The sequence below is a fragment of the Hyla sarda genome, chromosome 3 (assembly GCF_029499605.1).
Source record: "Hyla sarda isolate aHylSar1 chromosome 3, aHylSar1.hap1, whole genome shotgun sequence".
Classification (NCBI taxonomy): Eukaryota; Metazoa; Chordata; class Amphibia; order Anura; family Hylidae; genus Hyla; species Hyla sarda.
Genome location: NC_079191.1, coordinates 108,923,500 through 108,943,932, shown reverse-complemented (window position 1 = coordinate 108,943,932; position 20,433 = coordinate 108,923,500). Strand labels below are relative to the sequence as shown.

General features: G+C 43.0%; 1 long non-coding RNA gene across 1 annotated transcript in view; it reads right to left on the bottom strand.

Annotated features, from left to right (window-relative positions):
- Nucleotides 1-1,914: 1,914 nt before the first annotated feature.
- LOC130361611 (uncharacterized) overlaps nucleotides 1,915-20,433 on the bottom strand; it is a 33,552-nt gene continuing 15,033 nt past the window's right edge. The window contains exons 3-5 of the long non-coding RNA XR_008891081.1: nucleotides 9,161-9,322; nucleotides 4,255-4,342; nucleotides 1,915-4,130 (exon numbers count right to left, since the gene is read on the bottom strand). This is a non-coding gene — a long non-coding RNA (uncharacterized LOC130361611). The remainder of the gene's footprint in view (nucleotides 4,131-4,254; nucleotides 4,343-9,160; nucleotides 9,323-20,433) is intronic.

The following is a 20,433-nucleotide window of genomic DNA, read 5'->3' as shown; positions in this document are numbered from 1 at the left end:
GGAAAAGCCAGAGAAAACTTTCTCCACCTCCTCCAGGTTATACATTATAATCCCCTGTTCATTTAGTATTGAGCTAATCGGTTTCCTATTTTCCTGTGCATGCACTAAGTTCGCTAATATCCTGTTTGGTTTACCCCCTACAGAAAAAAATTTGTATCCTGCGAAGAATAATTTATTTTGAGCTTTCTCTATCTGCCAGAGTCTCAAATCATCTTGTGCTACTTTTAACTTCGTAAAAAATTTTAAGTTTGAATTCAACATAAGGGACCCCTCAGCTTCCTTCACTTTATTAAACAATACCTCTTCCTCATTCCTAAAAACCCTATTCTTTTTTATGATTTCCCCTAGAAAGAGGCCTCTCAAGAAGGCCTTAATCCCTTAAGGACCAAGCCCATTTTCACCTTAAGGACCAGGCCAATTTTATTTTTGCGTTTTCGTTTTTTCCTCCTCGCCTTCTAAAATCCATAACTCCTTTATATTTCCATCTTATAAGGGCTTGTTTTTATTTTGCGTGACCACTTTTACTTTGTAATGAAACCTCTCATTTTACCATAAAATGTACGGCGAACCCCCCCCCCCCCCCCCAAAAAAAAATTTTAGGGAGGAAATTTAAAAGAAAACCACAATTTTGCGCATTTTGGAGGGCTTTGTTTTCACACTATACACTTTACTGTAAAAATGAAATGTGTTCTTTATTCTGTGGGTCAATACGATTAAAATGATACCCATGGCTAGATACTTTTATATTTTTGTACCGGTTAAAAAAAATCTAAATCTTTTTGTACAAAATCAGTAATCTAAAATCACCCTATTTTGACCACCTATAACTTTTTCATTTTTCCATATATAGGGCGGTATGAGGGCTCATTTTTTGCACCATCATCTATACTTTTTATCGATACCACATTTGCATATATAAAACTTTTAGATCATTTTTTATTAATTTTTTTAAAAATAAAATGTGACAAAAAAGCTGCATTTTTGGACTTTTTTAATTTTTTACGTTTACGCCATTCACCGTACGGGATAATTAACATAATATTGTGATAGTATGGACATGGTATGGACGCATGCGGTGATACCAAATATGTTTATAAAAACGCTTTTTGGGGGTAAAATGGGAAAAACTGACAATTTTCCTTTTTATTGGGGGAGGGGATTTTTCACTTTTTTTAACTTTTTATTTTTACATTTTTCAACTTTCATTTTACACTTTTTATGTCCCCATAGGGGACTATCTACAGCAATCCTTTGATTGCTAATACTGTTCAGTGCTATGTATAGGACACCGCAACAACCAATTCCCAGGATGGGTTAGGGTGATAATGAATCAAAGAACTTTTGACCCTGGGAAGCCCAGGGTCACTGAAACCCTTATTATCTCCCACCCCTAAAATTTAACTTTTATTCATATATTATTAAAAGAATTAATAAAGTGAGTGTATAACTTAAAAAATATAGGCTTGTGTGTGCTTGATAGTATTGTTTTGTATTTCATCCAGTTGTCACTGGTAGGTGAATTGGTCCCTATGTGGACTGCAGTTCCACAATATATTGCACGCACAAGCTGACAATGTTAAAATGCTGAAAATGCATTTTAACATTGTCATTTTCAGCATTTTAACATTGTCAGCTTGTGCGTGCAATATATTGTGGAACTGCAGTCCACATAGGGACCAATTCACCTACCAGTGACAACTGGATGAAATACAAAACAATACTATCAAGCACACACAAGCCTATATTTTTTAAGTTATACACTCACTTTATTAATTCTTTTAATAATATATGAATAAAAGTTAAATTTTAGGGGTGGGAGATAATAAGGGTTTCAGTGACCCTGGGCTTCCCAGGGTCAAAAGTTCTTTGATGTATAGGACACAGCACTGATCAGTGTTATCGGTGATCTTCTGCTCTGGTCTGCTCGATCTCAGACCAGAGCAGAAGACCCCGGGAGACAGCCGTGCAGCGCTGCGGGCGATCCGATCATCCATTCAAAGTACCGCACTGCTGCAGATGCCGTGATCTGTATTGATCACGGCATCTGAGGGGTTAATGGCGGACATCCGCGCAATCGGAACCTGCCATGTATGACACGGGCACCGTTCCGATGCTCGCGGTCATACACAGTACGTAAATGTACATCCTGGTGCGGGAAGTCCCGCCAAACTAGGACATACATTTACGTCCGTGGTCATTAAGGTGTTAAGTGAGTCACATGCTACATTAAGGCTAGTTAAGCCCTTATTAATTTCCCAGAAGGTTTTAATTTCTTTGATGAAAAATGTATCACGATTCAAAATCTCCAACCAATGAGGATTCAGTTTAAAAGGAGGGGGGCATACTCTAGGGACACTAACCGAGTTAATTCTGATTGCTATTGGGGAGTGATCTGAAAGATTAGAAAATTTGACTCCTTAACCCCTTAAGGAAGCAGGGTTTTTCCGTTTTTGCCTTTCCATTTATTCCTCATCACCTTTTAAAAATCATAACGCTTTCAATTTTGCATATAAAATTTCATATTATGGCTTATTTTTTGCGCAATCAATTCTACTTTGCAGTGACATTAGTCATTTTACCCAAAAATCCATGGCTAAATGGAAAAGAATTCATTGTGCGACAAAATTGAAGAAAAAATGTCATTTTGTAACTTTTGGGGGCTTCCGTTTCTATGCAGTGCATTTTTCGGTAAAAATAACACCTTATCGTTATTCTGTAGGTCCATACGGTTTAAAGGATACCCTACTTATATAGGTTGGATATTGCCGTACTTCGGAAAAAAATCATAACTACATGCAGGAAAATTTATATGTAAAAAATTCTCATCTTCTAACCCCTATAACTTTTTTATTTTTCTGCGTACGGGCTGGTATAAGGGCTCATTTTTTTAAGGTACCATTTTTGTATTGATTGGACTTTTTGATCGCTTTTTATTCATTTTTTCATGATATAAAAAGTGACCAAAAATACACTATTTTGGACTTTGGAACTTTTTTGCGCGCACGCCATTGACCGTGCGATTTAATTAGGAATATATTTTTATAGTTCGGACATTTTCGCATGTGGCGATACCACATATGTTTATTTTTATTTACACAGGTTTTCTTTATGGGAAAAGGGGGGGGGATTAAAATTTTTATTAGGGAAGGGGTTAAATGACCTTTGTTAACTTTTTTTTTCACTTTTTTTTGCAGTGCTATAGCTCCCATAGGGAGCTATAGCACTGCACACGCTGATCTCCTTTTATCGCCATGTCCCGATCAGCCGACTGAGCTGCCGGGAAGCGTTTACTTTCATTTTCAGATGCGGCGGTCAACTTTGATCGCCGAATCTGAAGGGTTAACAGCACACGGCACAACGATCGATGCCGCGCGCTGTTAGCCCAGCTATGATTAACAGCCGGGACTGACCCGGTGTGATGCGGGGTCACGGCGTGACCCCGTTTTAAACACCGAGAACGGGCGTAGGGCGTACAGGTACGCACTACATCCTTAAGGAGTTAAAGGTCTCTTTTAGCCAGTCCTGGCAAAACCTGCACAGGTTTTCCCCCTCCATGCCCTCTCGGAGACCGATCAATTTAATGTTTGAGCCCTAGAATGGTCCTCCATGTCTATGATTTTCTTTTTAAACAAAGCGTTCTCCTCTTTAAGAGCATCAATTTCTGATTTAGTGACAGTAACTTTTATATCGATATCAGGGATAACTTTCTTTACCGCCGACACCCTCTCTTTCATCCTGTTCATGTCGTCGCGAATCAGCAAAATGTCAGTTTATAGGGCACCCACTTGAGTAGAGAGGTTCCTAAGACCTGTGTTACACTGCTTCAACTCCGCCAGGATACACTGTAGTAATTGCTCACTCTGTTCATGCTCCTCTCTGCTCCTTCCTCCGCCATTGCAAGCGGATCAAACCTTGAGCCAGTCTTAGATCTTTTAGGGGATAGCCCCGTGTTCCCTTGATTCTTACTCTCCCCTTTCGGGGAGTCAAGGTATTTTTCTATTCTCCCACCTGGGGGCCTCTCTTTGGGGGGCTAACCCCAGACTTCCTCTGGTTTGACTTGGGAGGCATTCCACCAGGTGGAGTGGAGTGAAGAGTAAAATAAATTCACAATAGTAGAGAGAGAGTACCAGCTAGGAGAAGAGACAAAAGGAGGAGAACAAAAGTCTGAGACCGCTGTGGGGTGCATACCTTCAATTTCCATCAGCAGAATGGCAGATGATGATGATGATGATATAACTTGTAAACACTACTTACAGCTAGACGAGCAATAAAGCAGGTGGAAAGAATCATCAATACTTAGGCCGGACGAGCTGAAGTTGCATAGTTTCAGTCCAAAGATTTCCTAAAAGAACAAAGTGTCTATGAAATTCATAAACTTAACATTACTGTTTGCAAGAAAAGTAATAAAATATTGGGCAGGAGGGACCTCTTCCTTAGTCCAACATTGCTTCATGTACTAGACCTCAGCGCTCATCCCCAAAATGGACTACTTGACAAGTTCCCCAGGCATAAAAATAGGAAAACCTGGGCCCAGGATTTTACTCGGTCGTGCAGGTGACATTAAAGCCCTCTGTACATAACAAACATCTTATAGCCCAGAGGGGTCCCGACTCTCACCCGAGTAACCCCTTTTATAGACATCCAGAATGTAGGCCTTAATTATATTCCTCACGGATTCAGCCAGCTTCAAAGGTATCCGGAGCCGAACCCTCTCACCGGAGGGCTCAGGGACCTGGTGCATCTGCATAAATCCTTTATTGAACTTTTCCCCCAGGTGTGGCTTAGGACCATAGTCAGGTAGATGTGAGGGGGGGGAGTCCTGGTCTCTCACTGAGTAGCTCCGATGCTATAGTCCCAGTCATTCTGAGCCCCGCTAAATAGGATGCAGAGCCGATTCCAGAGCCAATTCAGAGAAAAGACATTCTTGCCAGTGCCCCATAGCTTCAGAGAGAGCTCTCCTCGCATCCTGGTCTGGGCGCAGAAGGAATGGCGGTGGCTAGGTGCGCTGTGTCTCCAGGAGAGACCACAAGACCTCCTCCCGGAAAATGTCAGCACGTCCAATGCGTCCCGGCCCCCCTCTGGAGCGCCGGAGCACAGGCGCACCGAGCCCTCCTCACTGAGCACTTTGTCCCCGGACACCAACGGAACCGCATCCCACGCCTGGTATCCAGGGGAAGAGAATCAGAGGGAATGCAGGCAGCGGGAACACAGAGGGGAGAGTGGAGTGAATGTCGTCACGTCATGACGTCAGGGCGTTTCCAGTTTTTTTTTGCATATGTTCATTTTTATTTACACAGGGTTTTTTTTAGGGGAAAAGGGGGGTGATTCAAACTTTTATTAGGGAAGGGGTTAAATCCCATTTATAAACTTTTTGTTTTACACTTGTTTTTTGCAAGGTTTTAGCCCCCATTCAAAAGATGATCGCCGCGTCTAAGGTAACAAAAATACACTCCCGGCAGCTCAGTCGGGCTGATCGGGACCATCTCAGTGAAATAGCGATGTCCCGAACAGTTAGAATGTGAGCGGATGGTCCGTTACCTGCCTCTGGCGCATCCGATCGGTGATTGATTGCTCCATGCCTGGAATCCAGGCTTGAGCAATGGACCCCCGATAACACTGATCATTGCCATGTTAATGCATGGCAGTGATCTGTATAGAAGATAAGTGTGTGCAGTGTTATAGCCCCTAGAGGGGGCTATAACATTGAAAAGAAGAGTGTGAAAAAAAAAGTTAATAAAGATCATTTAACCTCTTCCCTAATAAAAGTAAGAATCACCCCCCTTTTCCCATAAAAAAAAAAAACCTGTGTAAATAAAGATAAACATATGTGGTATTGCCACATGCGGAAATGTCCAAACTGTAAAAATATATTGTTAATTAAACCGCAGGGTCAATGGCGTACGCGCAAAAATTCCAAAGTCCAAAATAGCGTATTTTTGGTCACTTTTTATATCGTGAAAAAAATTATAAAAAGCGGTCAAAAAATAGGATCAATACAAAAATGGTACTGCTAAAAACTTCAGATCATGGTGCAAAAAATTAGCCCTCATACCGCCCCGTACTTGGAAAAATAAAGAAGTTATATTTTAAAGTTATTCCTTTTCGTGCAGTGTATCATTTTAATCATATGGACCTACAGAATAAAAAAATTGTGTCATTTTTACCAAAAAATCCACTGCATAGAAAAGGAAGCTTCCAAAACTTACAAAATTGCATTTTTTCTTCAATTTTGTCTCACAATGAATTTTTTCCCGTTTTGCCATGGATTTTTTTGTAAAATGACTAATGTCACTGCAAAGTAGAATTAGTGGCACAAAGCATAAGCCTTAATATGGAATTTTAGGTGCAAAATTGAAAGGTTAAGGAGGAAAAAACTAAAGTGCAGAAATGGAAAAACCCTGAGTCCTTAAGGGGTTAAAGTGGTTATCCAACATCATGGCATTTGAGGATTTATTTCCTGGCACCCTGATACAGATGACTGCTTCATCGAAGTCGTGATAAGTGAAAATTCCCACAGTACTACAACCACCATCATGACTGCAGATCTAAACCACTGCCACACTCCTGGAATTACGAACAAACCACTGCCAGTCTAGTTACTCTCACATAGAGACTGCTCATATACAACTTTAGCGTTATTACACATACAATACATATATACAGATATATACATATCATCTACTGTATACAGTCATCCCCCCCCACCCCCCAACTGTCTTGATTAAGCCAGGACAGTCCTGCTTTTGAAACCCCAGCCCACCATTCGGTTGCTGCTGTCCCACTTTTGGCCCCACAGCTTTGACCGAGCAAAGGTGCCCCCAGCTTTCACCAACAAATCTCTCTTGTGACGGTCAGCGGCATGATCCAAGAGTAACAATAGGCCACTCTTCTTTACAATCCAGGACACAAGTAGGCAACTATCTGCAGGGAATCTTCCCATTGAGGGCAACTATTTTCAGGGAATCTACCTATAACAGCAACTTTTTCTTGGTGCTCTACCTACAGGGGGAAACAATTGGGGGTGTACCTACAGGGGCCGCCATCTATGGGGGGACTTGGGGCACCTACATAATCAGAAAACTATGGGAAATGACCTGTCTACCTCCTGGAGTGACCTAACTACATAATGGGGGAACTAACTACTCTTCCCCAACCCACTTATCTACCCACTGTACTATGTGGAACACCAGGAGGGGGCATTATTACTGTTTGGGGCACTACTGGTCTTGGAAAAGTACAGATATGACTTGTAGTTGGAAGTAATCTGCATGATGAGTGAGTCACCCGATAATTATATCCGTAATTATAATCACTAATATGGTCTGTCATGGTAATGATGGTGGTGGTTGTGCCCTATGTATAGAAAGTCCTCCTAAACTTGGTGGCAGACTGACAACTATATTGGTGTTAAAGAGGTATTTCCATTCCACATGTGCGGTATGTTATGTATAGCAGTGGGAGAATATTGAAGAAGAAAGTTGGACATGGTTAGGGCATAACACATGGAGCATGGTTAGGGGTGCGTGGCTGGGGTATGTGGTTAGGCACGTGGTTTGTCCCTGTTTACTCTGAGCAAAAGTTGGGAGGTATAATACAGCAACCTGTGGCTATTCAGCTGTTGAGAAACTAAAATTCCAATCATGTCTGGACAGCTGTATTGACATAATGGGAGTTGTAATTTTGCAACAGCTGTAGAGCCACAGGTTTAGGAACATATAGTATGGTGACCTTACCTTGGGCTTAGCATCTACCCCAGGGCTCCAGCAGGATGGGCAGATTGTGCTGAGCTGCCTACAGTGAGTGGTCTCTGAGGTTTCCATAGGTGGGCAGGCAAGTGGACACAGTCATTATGATTCATGCCTATAAGGATGGGGTGGTGGGAGAGACAGCAAACTAGTCACCCAGTCCCCCAGCATCTGCACTGCCTCCATCCTACAGCAGGGGTAGGAACCTGCCTCTTCCTGTGATTATTTCCCGACAGCAAGGCCCAGTAAGTGCATGTGACTTCAGGGGGTTAAGCACAAGTAGGAAGTGCCTGCACAGGGATAGATAGGCTTTCACATAGATGCACCATAGTAATCAGTTACAGCAGATATCAGGCAGGCAGGGGGAGACAATAAAGGACACTACTGTCTCATTCTCCTTCATTTGTTAAGTGAAGGAAGAAGCAGCAGATATCAGTCAGGCAGAGGGAGACACCAAAGGACACTACTGTCTCATTCTCCTTCATTTGTTAAGTGAAGGAAGAAGCAGGATACGGTTGAGGTTTAGGGCACTCATCAATTTATTTATAGCATAGGTCCCTGATATTTATGTCAAGTAAGGCCCCGGCTAACATATGTCAAAATCATTCTTCCCATTGAAAGGTGCCATAGTCTTTAAAGGGGTCTTCAATGGCCTATCCTTAGAAGAAGACTGCTACGGGATTGGGATACAAATGGTACAGACAGTATTTAATCTATGGAGGTCACACAATAAACTGCGGGTCCCACTAATCCTGCACACACCTGCAAACCACATGCAGCATCTTTAGAAGCGAAAGGCGTCCAGGACCGGGCTGCTGCACAAAGCTCTTATGGCTTTCTCATCTGTACAGCCCTAAACTGCACTGGCATTCAGAGGTGCCCACTGTCTATGCCATCAGACCTCTCTATGCAGCCGCAGCCTGGGATGTGATGATGCTCCCTAAGAGCGCTGGAAGGAAGTGATCACAACATTGGACACACATTGCAGGAGCGGGCAGTAATGGTCAGAATTTCAGCAGGAGTCTGCGGGATTAAGAAACTGTTCCGCACAGGCGTCTAATCCTTAGGATACTGATCAGCTGACTGTAGAGGCCAGAGTACTTTAGGAGAATAGGAAAAACTGCTATACCAGGTACAACCTATATCCATGGTAGAAAGCTGTATTTGGTAAGCCGTAAAGTTTCTGTATAACTTGCTTCTTTCATATCATTTTAGTAAAAAGAGAATGCAAGCAAACTCTCAATCGAACAAGTGTATTTATTATTCTGGTGATACCAGAACCTGTAATGCCAACCACTTCCAAATAACAAGGAATGAATAATAACAGCATCTGTACAACAGACCATGAATGCACGTGATTTCATTTATTGAAAATTCTTGCACATAACACTTAAAATGTTGGAAAGTTTCCCCACCTTTATTCTGCAGCATCAGTGTTTCTAACGCAATTTCGATTCAAACTTGCCAAGTATATCATAGTGAATTTAGGTGCAAGTAGGGAGTGGAATCTTTTCCCATTTCTAGATGAAATTTTTGGTACAGATAGCTGCAGATGTTACCAAGAGAGCCGTGAAATACTAGATGGTTAAACAAAAAACAAAGATTAAAAGATTAAATTCACATCAATGTATATTTGAAGTAATGATCCAGTTTATGTGTTAAAAGGCTTTAGTGCTAATATGAAGACATGGATAAGGATCACAGCTAATATGAGACTTATGTGGAGTAGGAAACAGGACGGTGTGCTCGATCTGGTTAGTGTCCGAGAACTACAAGTCACATGCATACCCCCCAACACACCACGATAAATAAATACACTAAAACGCAATAAACCTCTTCTCAATGACTCTCTGGCTCTGTTCACAAAGTGTTTTTAGGCATATTTTAATTGTCATAATGCACTAACAAAAGTGCGTACGCATTTTTTACCATTAATGTGCTCTATGAAAGTCTATGGGAAAGTGGTTGTTTATGCACATAATATGTAAAAAAAAAAAAATTTACAGACACATTTTTTCATATTGTGTGCACAGACAATCACTTTCACATAGACTTAAAAAGAGAACATTAAAGGGGCTACCCAGCTACATTTTTTATTCTTTCATTATATAATAATAAACAGTAACTTATCTCCTGCCTTTTAATTGTGGCAGCCAAGGCATAATAAAAGAATAAAACATTTTATATAAAAAAATGCCAATGTTGTTTGTCCACGACATCACTGTTTTCAGTGCACTGATTGGTACATGACAGAGTAGCTCATGGTCTGTTCTCCTATTGCGTTATATTGAAGGGATATTGATTGGCTTTAAATTGATTTTGTAGTTGTGGTTATTTATTGGAAAAAGTACCACTGTTCCTCTTTTCCGTGGTCAGCTAATTGAGGGTTAAGGTCTATTTATATTTTCGCTTATGTCACTGTTTGCTTTATTTTATTTCTTGGTGGCTAAAAAAAAGTTTTTAATATTTTTTAAGACTTTTATTTTTTAAGATGTTTATTCAGATTTTCTATTTTATTATGTATATTATTAAATTATCGTGAAATCTTGCAGTTTTCAGTCTGACAACTAGACCTATTAAGTCATGTTAATAGGGTTCCTTTCATGTAAATAAGGTCTGGGCGAATCTGTTAGTGCTGCCCCCATAATAATGTAAAAAAATAAATGAATAAATAAAACTAAAATCAGAAACTAGAAACAAATATGAAAAAAAGGTATCGGGTTCTAACTGGGGAGAAAATCTAAATAACAAATGTAATACATTTACTTTATCGCCACAGAAAATCATAACCTCTTGGGGACCAAGGGCGTACCTGTACTCCTGGTCCCACTCCCCTTCTATGACGCGGGATCACGGGCTGACCCAGCCTCATAGTGGGGTGGTCCCGGCAGCCATCAACAGCTGGGACCCATGTCTTATGCCAGACATAAGTGATCACGATGAAAGTAAAGTGAAAGTAAACCATTCCCAGCAGCTCAGTCGGACTGTTCGGGACCGCTGAGGGGAAATCAAAAAGCTTAGAGGACAGGAGAAGGGTACCTACCTGCCACCTCCTCATCCAATTGGTGATCTGCTGCTCCATGACTGCTCAGCAGGCTGGAGCAGCAGAGTGCCAGTAACACTGATCAATACTATGCTATGGCAATAGCATTGATCAGTGTATGCAATCAGAAGATTTCATGTAATAGTCTCCTATGGGGACTAAAATGGTGTAATAAAAGTTTGAATCACCCCCCTTTTCCCATTTAAAAAAAATGTGTAAACAAAAATAAACATGCGTAAATGTCTGAACTATAAAAATATAACATTAATTTAACCAAGTGTTCAATGGCATATACGTAAAAAAAAATTCCAAAGTTCAAAATTGTGTATTTTTTGCCATTTTGTATACCCTAAAAAAAAAACTAATAAAAAGTGATCAAAAAGTCCCATCGAAACAAAAATGGTACCAATAAAAATGACATACATCCCTGTATGCAGAAAAATAAAAAAAAGTTATATGGGCCAGAAGATGACAATTTTCAACATACTAATTCTGTGTAGTTATACTTTTTTTTAAGTAGTAAAATAAAATAAAACCTGTATAAATTAGGTATCCCTGCGACCGAAAGGACCTACAGAACAAAGATAAGGTGTAATTTTTCAAAAAGTGTACTGCGTAGAATAAGAAGCCACCAAAATTACAAAATGGCGTTTTTTTGTGTTTTTTTCAATTGTGCCCCACAAATATTTTTTTCTGGTTTCGCCGTAGATTTTGTGGTGAAATGATAGTATTACAAATTAAAATTGGCGGAGAAAAAACAAGCCTTCATATGGGTCTGTAGCTGGAAAATTGAAAAGTGCTATGATTTTTAGAAGGTGAGGAGGAAAAAAATGAAAGTGCAAAAATGAGAAAACCCGTGGTCCTTAAGGGGTTAAAATACATACATCAGAGGAAAGATGGCTTAAAAAGGAAGCATGCAGTAAGTTGACTTTTTTTAGAAAGGATATAAATGCCTTTTGCATATAAAGTTCATTCTGTGTAAGCTTTGTAGAGCTTTAATCATGTATTGCACATGGCCTAGTAAGGAATGATATCTTGTGGTTAGACTCGTAGTATGAGTTAATCTATTGATCCAGTAGTTGAAAAGATTAAACCAAACTAGGGGCCACAATGGCATTGACCTTTGAAGCACATAAGTGGTATTTGAAAAACAGTAAAAAATGTTAGATAACTTTTATTTAGTAGACATGAACAGGGATATTTTTAGAAGCATCAAAATAAAATAAACTTGTACAATAAATAATCTTCTAACATTGCAGTGACCTGTTGGAGGAAGGTATCTATGAGAAACCATAACATTGCTGCCACTTACTCACTACTATAACAACTTATTTATCAATAAAACATTGGTAGAAGAGATACATAAATCTCCCCAATTTTTCTGCTGGATTAGCTTGCAGCTGCCTATTGGTGTTGATTCGGATTTAACAGTGGTTTTGGGTCTGGCAGAAGCAGGGACTCCTGTAAAAAAAGTACACTGAGCTGCAAGGCATACACTGTGGTGTAAGCAGCAATCCATAAAGCATCACTGCTTACCTTTGGCTGTAAACATTCACTGAGCTGACTGTTAACTTAACATAGAGGCTTGCTGTGTATGACTTGTCACTCATAGCACAAGAGTAGGGACTCCTTCCTTTTAACAGGAGTCCCTGCTTCTGTACATAAGTTCAGGGGTGCCTAGGTTTGTTAGCATACAGTGTATTTGCTGGATTGTTTGGTTGGAGTTTTATTAGTCAGCCTCTAAAAGATCCAAGGTCTTTATAGTCAGTGCAGAATAAAATGCTATCAAACTATGAGCATAATGTTATAGAGCAGGAAGAGCTGAGAACAATGACATATGTGGTGTCCCAGCACCAAAGGCTGTCCTGTGGGCTAAAGATTGCCTCGGCATCCCTGCTGTCTATATGTTGGGCCCACTGCTCCATTGTCTAACCTGTAATAATGTAAACTATTGTTGTGTCATGTTATGTGTTAATTTATGCACTGTACTTTTAAGGGATTGTGGCAGAGTGACCAGGTGACACTGACACCCCAATGAGAGCTCCCTAAACCTAGCCCTTATGTAGTGTAGGGGGGAAGAAGCAGTTCAGTGTCTAATCAGAGCACAGGGTGAGGAAAAGGAGAGCGTGTTTCAGCTAGCATGGAAAAGGACTTAGGAGTTTTAGTTAATAGTTAATTTACCTACAGAGACCAGTGTCGGGCAGCTGGTGCCAAGGCAAATAAAACCATGGGGGGCATCAATAGGGGCATAGATGCCCACGACAAGGAAATAATTCTACCGCTGTACAAATCACTAGTCAGACCACACATAGAATACTGTGTACAGTACTGGGCACCAGTGTACAAGAAAGATATAGTGGAGCTGGAGAGGGTTCAAAGACGGGCAACCAGGGTAATATGGGGAATGGGAGGACTACAGTACCCAGAAAGATTATCAGAATTGGGGTTATTTAGTTTAGAAAAAAGAAGGTTTAGAGGTGACCTAATAACTATGTATAAATATGTCAGGGGACCATACAGAGATCTCTCCCATGATCTATTTATACCCAGGACTGTATCTATAACAAGGGGGCATCCTCTACATTTAGGAAAAAGAAGGTTTCTACACCAGCACAGACGGAGGAGGTGGTCATGGTAAACTCAGTAAAATAGTTCAAAAGTGCCCTGGATGCATTTCTGGAGAGTAATTACATTACAGGTTATGTATACTAGATTTATAGGGACAGGGTTTTGATCCAGGGATTTATTCTGATTACCATATTTGGAGTCAGGAATTTTTTTTTTACCTCTAGTATAAGGTTTTTTTTTCCCTTCCTCTGAATCAACTCAGCAGAGACTCATTAGGGATACAGGTGGAACTTGATGGTGTCTAGTCTTTTTTCAACCTTATGAACTATGTTACTAACAAACTGAGGAGAAGCCTAGGGAGAAGAAGTCTACTAATTTCCACAGCCATGCCAAATCTCAGGAAAAGATCCCGTCACTCGGGTGAATTGTCAAAGCCTTGTGGTAAGCAAAGCTCTTCGGGAAAATCTCAACTTCAGTCAGTCAAGTTGAGTCTTTCAAGTCAGCGTGTGCTGCTAATTATCTTAATCTTAAAGGGGTTATCCAGCATAAGGTGATTTTATCACGTACCTGGCAGACAGTAATGGACATGGTTAGGAAGGATCTGCGCTTGTCTTGGGGCTTAATGGCTATGCTGTGAGATTACCAGAACACTGTGGTTAGCTTTCTATGAGCTTGTATTTCCTGTTTTCAGTTTTCTTGTTTGCCTACAAATCCCATGATTCCATTTTCCTCCTTCCCACACATCAGCCAACCACCCATTGAAACATAAATGAGCTGCAGACCTGTGGTCTTCAATCAGGGTGCCTCCAGCTGTTGCATTACTTGCAGATTGCTCTCTCCACCCATTGAAGCAGACAGGCTCCCTGTCACCAGCTGACTAGTCAGTCAGGTCTCGACCGCATTGCAAGCTGGGAAAAATCCGAGACAGCAGTCATTTTGTATGCTGTTAAAAATAAATATTTGGGGTGAAAATCACATAAGAATTGTGAGAAAACCGTCACACACAGGTACAGACACTATATTATGAACTACACTAACTTTACAGCCCCTGTAGCATAGTCAAATAAAAAAAAATTCCTGAAATACCCCTTTAAAGGGGTACTCCGGTGCTTAGACATCTTATCCCCTATCCAAAGCATAGGGGATAAGATGCCTGATCGTGGGAGTCCCGCCGCTGGGGACCCCCGTGATCTTGCACGCGGCACCCCGCTTGTAATCAGTCCCCGGAGCGTGTTCGCTCCGGGTCTGATTACCGGCGACTACATTGCGGGCGGTGTGTGATGTCACGCCTCCGCCCCCGTGTGACGTCACGCTCCACCCCTCAATGCAAGCCTCAGGAGGGGGCGTGATAGCTGTCACGCCCCCTCCCATAGACTTGCATTGAGGGGCAGAGCGTGACATCACACGGGGGCGGAGGCGTGATGTCACACACCGCCCGCCCTGTATTCGCTGGTAATCAGACTATCAGACTGATTACAAACGGGGTGCCGCGTGCAAGGTCACGGGGGTCCCCAGCGGCGGGACTTTGGATAGGGGATAAGATGTCTAACCACCGGAGTACTCCTTTAAAGCTGCATTCAACAGAAACTACAACTCCCAGCAAGATGACAGACTCCCCAGGTTCCACTCTGCCCATTACTCTGCAGACTGTATTGTTTCAGCCACAGTAAAGACAGTTATCCATAACCTTGCATTGGTGTATTCATTACCCCATGCCTGGCCCATGAGAAATCTAAACCTTGGACCATGTAGGTCAGTGGTTCCCAACCTTTTTCAGCTCGGGGCGCCCTTCGCCCAAAAAAATTTCTGCGGGGCACCCCTAACGAATAATATTAGACACTCGACAAAAAATGGCGAAAAAGAAGCAATACACATCACATATATATCTGTTTGCTATGTAGTACACAGTGCTGCTATATGCAGGACTCACAGGTGATGTCTTCTCTGATCGGAGCCGTTCACTTTTCTTCTCCATCTAGCCCAGACTGTCATGATTGTTTCTTCCAGTCACAACTCTTCATAACAGAACCTTAACCCCTTACTGACCCGGGGGTTTTCTCAGTTTTTGCACTTTCGTTTTTTCCTCCTTACCTTTAAAATTTCATAATTCTTAAAATTTTGCACCTAAAAATCCATATGATGGCTTGTTTTTTGCGCCACCAATTCTACTTTGTAATGACATCAATCATTTTACCCAAAAATCTATGGCGAAATAGAAAAAAAATCATTGTGTAACAAGATTGAAGAAAAAAGCCATTTTGTAAATTTTGGGGGCTTCCGTTTCTACGTAGTAAATTTTTCGGTAAAAATGACACCTTCTCTTTATTTTGTAGGTCCATATGATTAAAATGATACCCTACTTATATAGGTTTGATTTTGTCGTATTTCTGAAAAAAATCATAACTACATGCAGGAAAATGTATATGTGTCATATTCTGACCCTTAAAACTTTTTTATTTTTCTGCGTATGAGGCAGCATGAGGGCTCATTTTTCGCGGCATGATCTGAAGTTTTAGCGGTACAATTGATTGGACTTATCGATCGCTTTTTATTCATTTTTTCTTTATATAAAAAGTGACCAAAAATACCCTATTTTGGACTTGAATTTTTTTGCACGTACGCCATTGACCGTGCGGTTTAATTAATTATATATTTTTATAATTCGGACATTTCCGCACACGGCGATACCACATATGTTTATTTTTATTTACACAGTTTTTTTTTATTATTTTATATATTTTTATTATTTTTTTTATGGGAAAAGGGGGTTGATTCAAAATGTTATTAGGGGAGGGGTTAAATGATCTTTAAGGGGTTAAATGATATCTAATAAACATATTAGACTCCGTACTTTTCCAGCATCATCCTATCTTTTTTCCCACAAATACCTTCAGTCTCTCACAGTCTCACACACACACACACAGTGCCTCCAGCAGACACACACACATGCATATAGAGTGCCTCCAGCAGTCTCACACATGCACACAATGCCTCCAGAAGCCTCACAAACACACCCAATGCCTCCAGCAGCTTCACACACACACACACACACACAGTGCCTCCAGCAGCCTTACACACACACACACACACACAGTGCCTCCAGAAGCCTCACAAACACACCCAATGCCTCCAGCAGCTTCACACACACACACACACAGTGCCTCCAGCAGCCTTACACACACACACACACAGTGCCTCCAGCAGCCTTACACACACACACAGTGCCTCCAGCAGCCTTACACACACACACACACACACAGTGCCTCCAGCAGCCTTACACACACACACACACACACATAGTGCCTCCAGCAGCCTTACACACACACACACACACACACACACAAACAGTGCCTCCAGCAGTCTCACATATGCACACAATGCCTCCAGCAGCCTCACACACACACACAGCGCCTCCAGCAGTCTCACATATGCACACAATGCCTCCAGCAGCCTCACACACACACAATGCCTCCAGCAGCCTCACACACACACATACAATGCCCCCAGCAGCCTCACACACACAAACACACACACAGTGCCTCCATTACCCTTACACACACAGTGCCTCCAGCAGCCTTACACACACACACACACACTGCCTCCAACCGCCTCACACACACACAGTGCCTCCAGCAGCCTTACACACACACACACAGTGCCTCCAACCGCCTCACACACACACACACACACACACAGTGCCTCCAGCAGCCTTACACACACAGTGCCTCCAGCAGCCTTACACACACAGTGCCTCCAACCGCCTCACACACACACAGTGCCTCCAGCAGTCTCACACCTGCACAAAATGCCCCCAGCAGCCTCACACATGCACACAATGCCCCCAGCAGCCTCACACAATGCCCCCAGTAGCCTCACGCAATGCCCCCAGCAGCCTCACACATGCACACAATGCCCCCAGCAGCCTGAGACAATGCCTTCAGCTGCCTCACATAATGCCCCCAGCAGCCTCACACATGCACACAATGCCCCCAGCAGCCTCACACAATGCCCCCAGTAGCCTCACGCAATGCCCCCAGCAGCCTCACACATGCACACAATGCCCCCAGCAGCCTCACACAATGCCCCCAGTAGCCTCACGCAATGCCCCCAGCAGCCTCACACATGCACACAATGCCCCCAGCAGCCTGAGACAATGCCTTCAGCTGCCTCACATAATGCCCCCAGCAGCCTCACACATGCACACAATGCCCCCAGCAGCCTCACACAATGCCCCCAGTAGCCTCACGCAATGCCCCCAGCAGCCTCACACATGCACACAATGCCCCCAGCAGCCTGAGACAATGCCCTCAGCTGCCTCACATAATGCCCCCAGCAGCCTCACACAATACCCCCAGCAGCCTCACACACAATGCATCCAGCAGCTTCACAAAAAATGCCTCCAGTAGCCCCACATACACACAGACAATGCCTCCAGCAGCCTCACACACAATGCCTCCAGCATCCCCAAATGCCTCCAACCTCTCTCCCCCACCCACACACACAATACTTCCAGCCTCCCCCCCTAATGCTTCCAGCCCCCTTCTAACACACAATGCTTCTAGTCTCTCACCCACACAAATACCTCCAACCTCTCAAATTCCTCCAGCCTTTCACCCACAACTGTTGCCTCCAGACACCCATCCACCACTATTGCCTTCATACTCCCCTATTGCCACCGCTCTTGCCACTACTTCCATTCACTCCACCGCTCCTGCTTCCATTCAGCCCACCGCTCATGCCCCTGCCTCCATTCACCCACCGCTCCTGCCCCTGCTTCCATTCACCCCACTGCTCCTGCCCCTGCTTCCATTCACCCCACCGCTCCTGCTTCCATTCAATCCCCCCCGCCCCTGCTTCTTTTCACCTCCTACTCCTGCCCCTGCTTCCATTCACCCCACCTGCCCCTGCTTCCATTCACCCAACCGCTCTTTCCCTTGCTTCCATTCACCCCACTGCTCCTGCTTCCATTCACCCCACCGCTCCTGCACCTGCTTCCATTCAAACCCCTTCCCTTGCACCCATTTTCATTAAAAATCCTACTTCCATTCAACCCTTTTGCCCCTGCTTCCATTCACCCACTGCTCCTTCCCTCTGCTTCCATTACCCCACCGCTCCTGCCCCTGCTTCCATTCAAACTCCGCCCCCGCTTCCATTCTAACTCCCCCCCTGCTTCCATTCTAGCTCCCTTCAGCTTCCATTCAAGACCACCCCGCCCGCCACTGCTTTAATGTAACCTCCCCTGCTTCTGCCCCTGCTTTCATTAACACCCCCCCTGCTTCTGCCCCTGCTTTAATTCAACCCCCTCCCCTGTTTCTGCTCCTGCTTTCATTCAAACTCCCCCTGTTCTGCCCCGGCTTTCATTCAAACCCTCCCCCCCCCTTGCTTCTGCCCCTGCTTTCATTCAAACTCCCCCCTGCTTCTTCCCCTGCTTTCAATCACAGCCCTCTTCTGCCCCTGATTTCAACCCCCCCCCCTTCTGCCCCAGCTTTCAAACATCCCCCCTTCTTCCCCTGCTTTCAAACACCCCACCCTTCTGCCCCTGCTTTCAAACACCCCCCTTCTGCCCATGCTTTCAAACACCCCCCCTTCTGCCCCTGCTTTCAAACACTCCCCCTCCCGATTCTGCTCCTGCTTATCCCCTTCCCTTGCGCTCGTTTTCATAAAAAATCATGCTACAGGGGCTGTAAAGTTAGTGTAGTTCATAATATAGTGTCTGTACCTGTGTGTGACGGTTCTCTCACAATTCTTCTGTGATTTTCATTCCAATATTTATTTTTAACAGCATACAAAATGACTGTTGTCTCAGATTTTTCCCAGGTTGCAATGCGGCCAAGACCTGACTCACTAGTCAGCTGATGACAGGGAGCCTGTCTGCTTCAATGGGTGGAGAGGTCGCTTGGTGGGAGAGCGATCAATCTGAAACTAATGCACCAGCTGCAGGCACCCTGATTGAAAACCACTGGTCTTTTGAATGGATGCAGCTCATTTATGTTTAAATTGGTGGGATGTCTGATGTGTTGGAGGGAGGAAAATGGAATTATAGGATTTGTAGTCAAAAAAAGAAAACTATAAAACAGGAAATACCAGTTCACAAAAGCTAGCCACAGTATTATGGTCATCTCACAACATAGCCATTTAGCCCCAAGACAAGTGCAGATCCTTCCTAAGCATGTCCATTACTGTCTGCCAGGTACGTACTAAAATCACCTTATGGTGGATAACCCCTTTTAAGAACAAGATCTAGGGAAAGGTTAGAAAGTTTGTTAGGGCCATTTCCTGTGTTTGTCTTTGTTTTGTCATCTTCTTTTTAATCTCTCTTGCACCATCATCCAATCCGCCATCTCCAGTTAAAATCATCAAATGTGATATTGCCATCTCTTTATACTTTCTTTCTGATAGTAATATATGCTTGTATGCTTTTCCTGATCTAGTTTGCTCTACTTTAAACAGAGATGGTATCTTAGTACTGGGAGCCAAAGTTAGGACACAGGATAGTTGACTACTAAACGTAAAGACTAGTTGTGCAGTCTAGCAACCAGACGGCTACAGGTGCCAAGGACTGTCGAGTATTCATTTAAACTGCCAACATTTGGCTTAAATATCACCAAAATCTTCAGCCAGAACTCAATTGCAATTTTGGTGTATGGTGTCACATCTTAACTCATGACCCCTTAATTAAAACAATACCCTTTTGCCAAAGCTATGCTCTTTGGCACACATGGCAGAAAAAAGTATTTAAAACACATAATAAATGTGGTACATAGAATTCTACAGCATTTTCAATAGTTAGTCTGTCCCAAAGTCTCCCTCCACTATCCCTAAATGGCAATTATTTTCTTTGTGTATAAAAAAAAAAGTGGTCATGTAAACCTCTCTGTCTTAAAGGGGTACTCCGGTGCTTACACATCTTATCCCCTATCTGATTACGCTCGACTGCAGGGCCGGCGGAGTGTGCGGTCGAACGTAATCAGACCCGGAGCGAACACGCTCCGGGGACTGATTACAAACGGGGTGCCGCGTGCATGATCGCGGGCGTCCCCAGCTGCGGGACTCCCGCGATCAGGCATCTTATCCCCT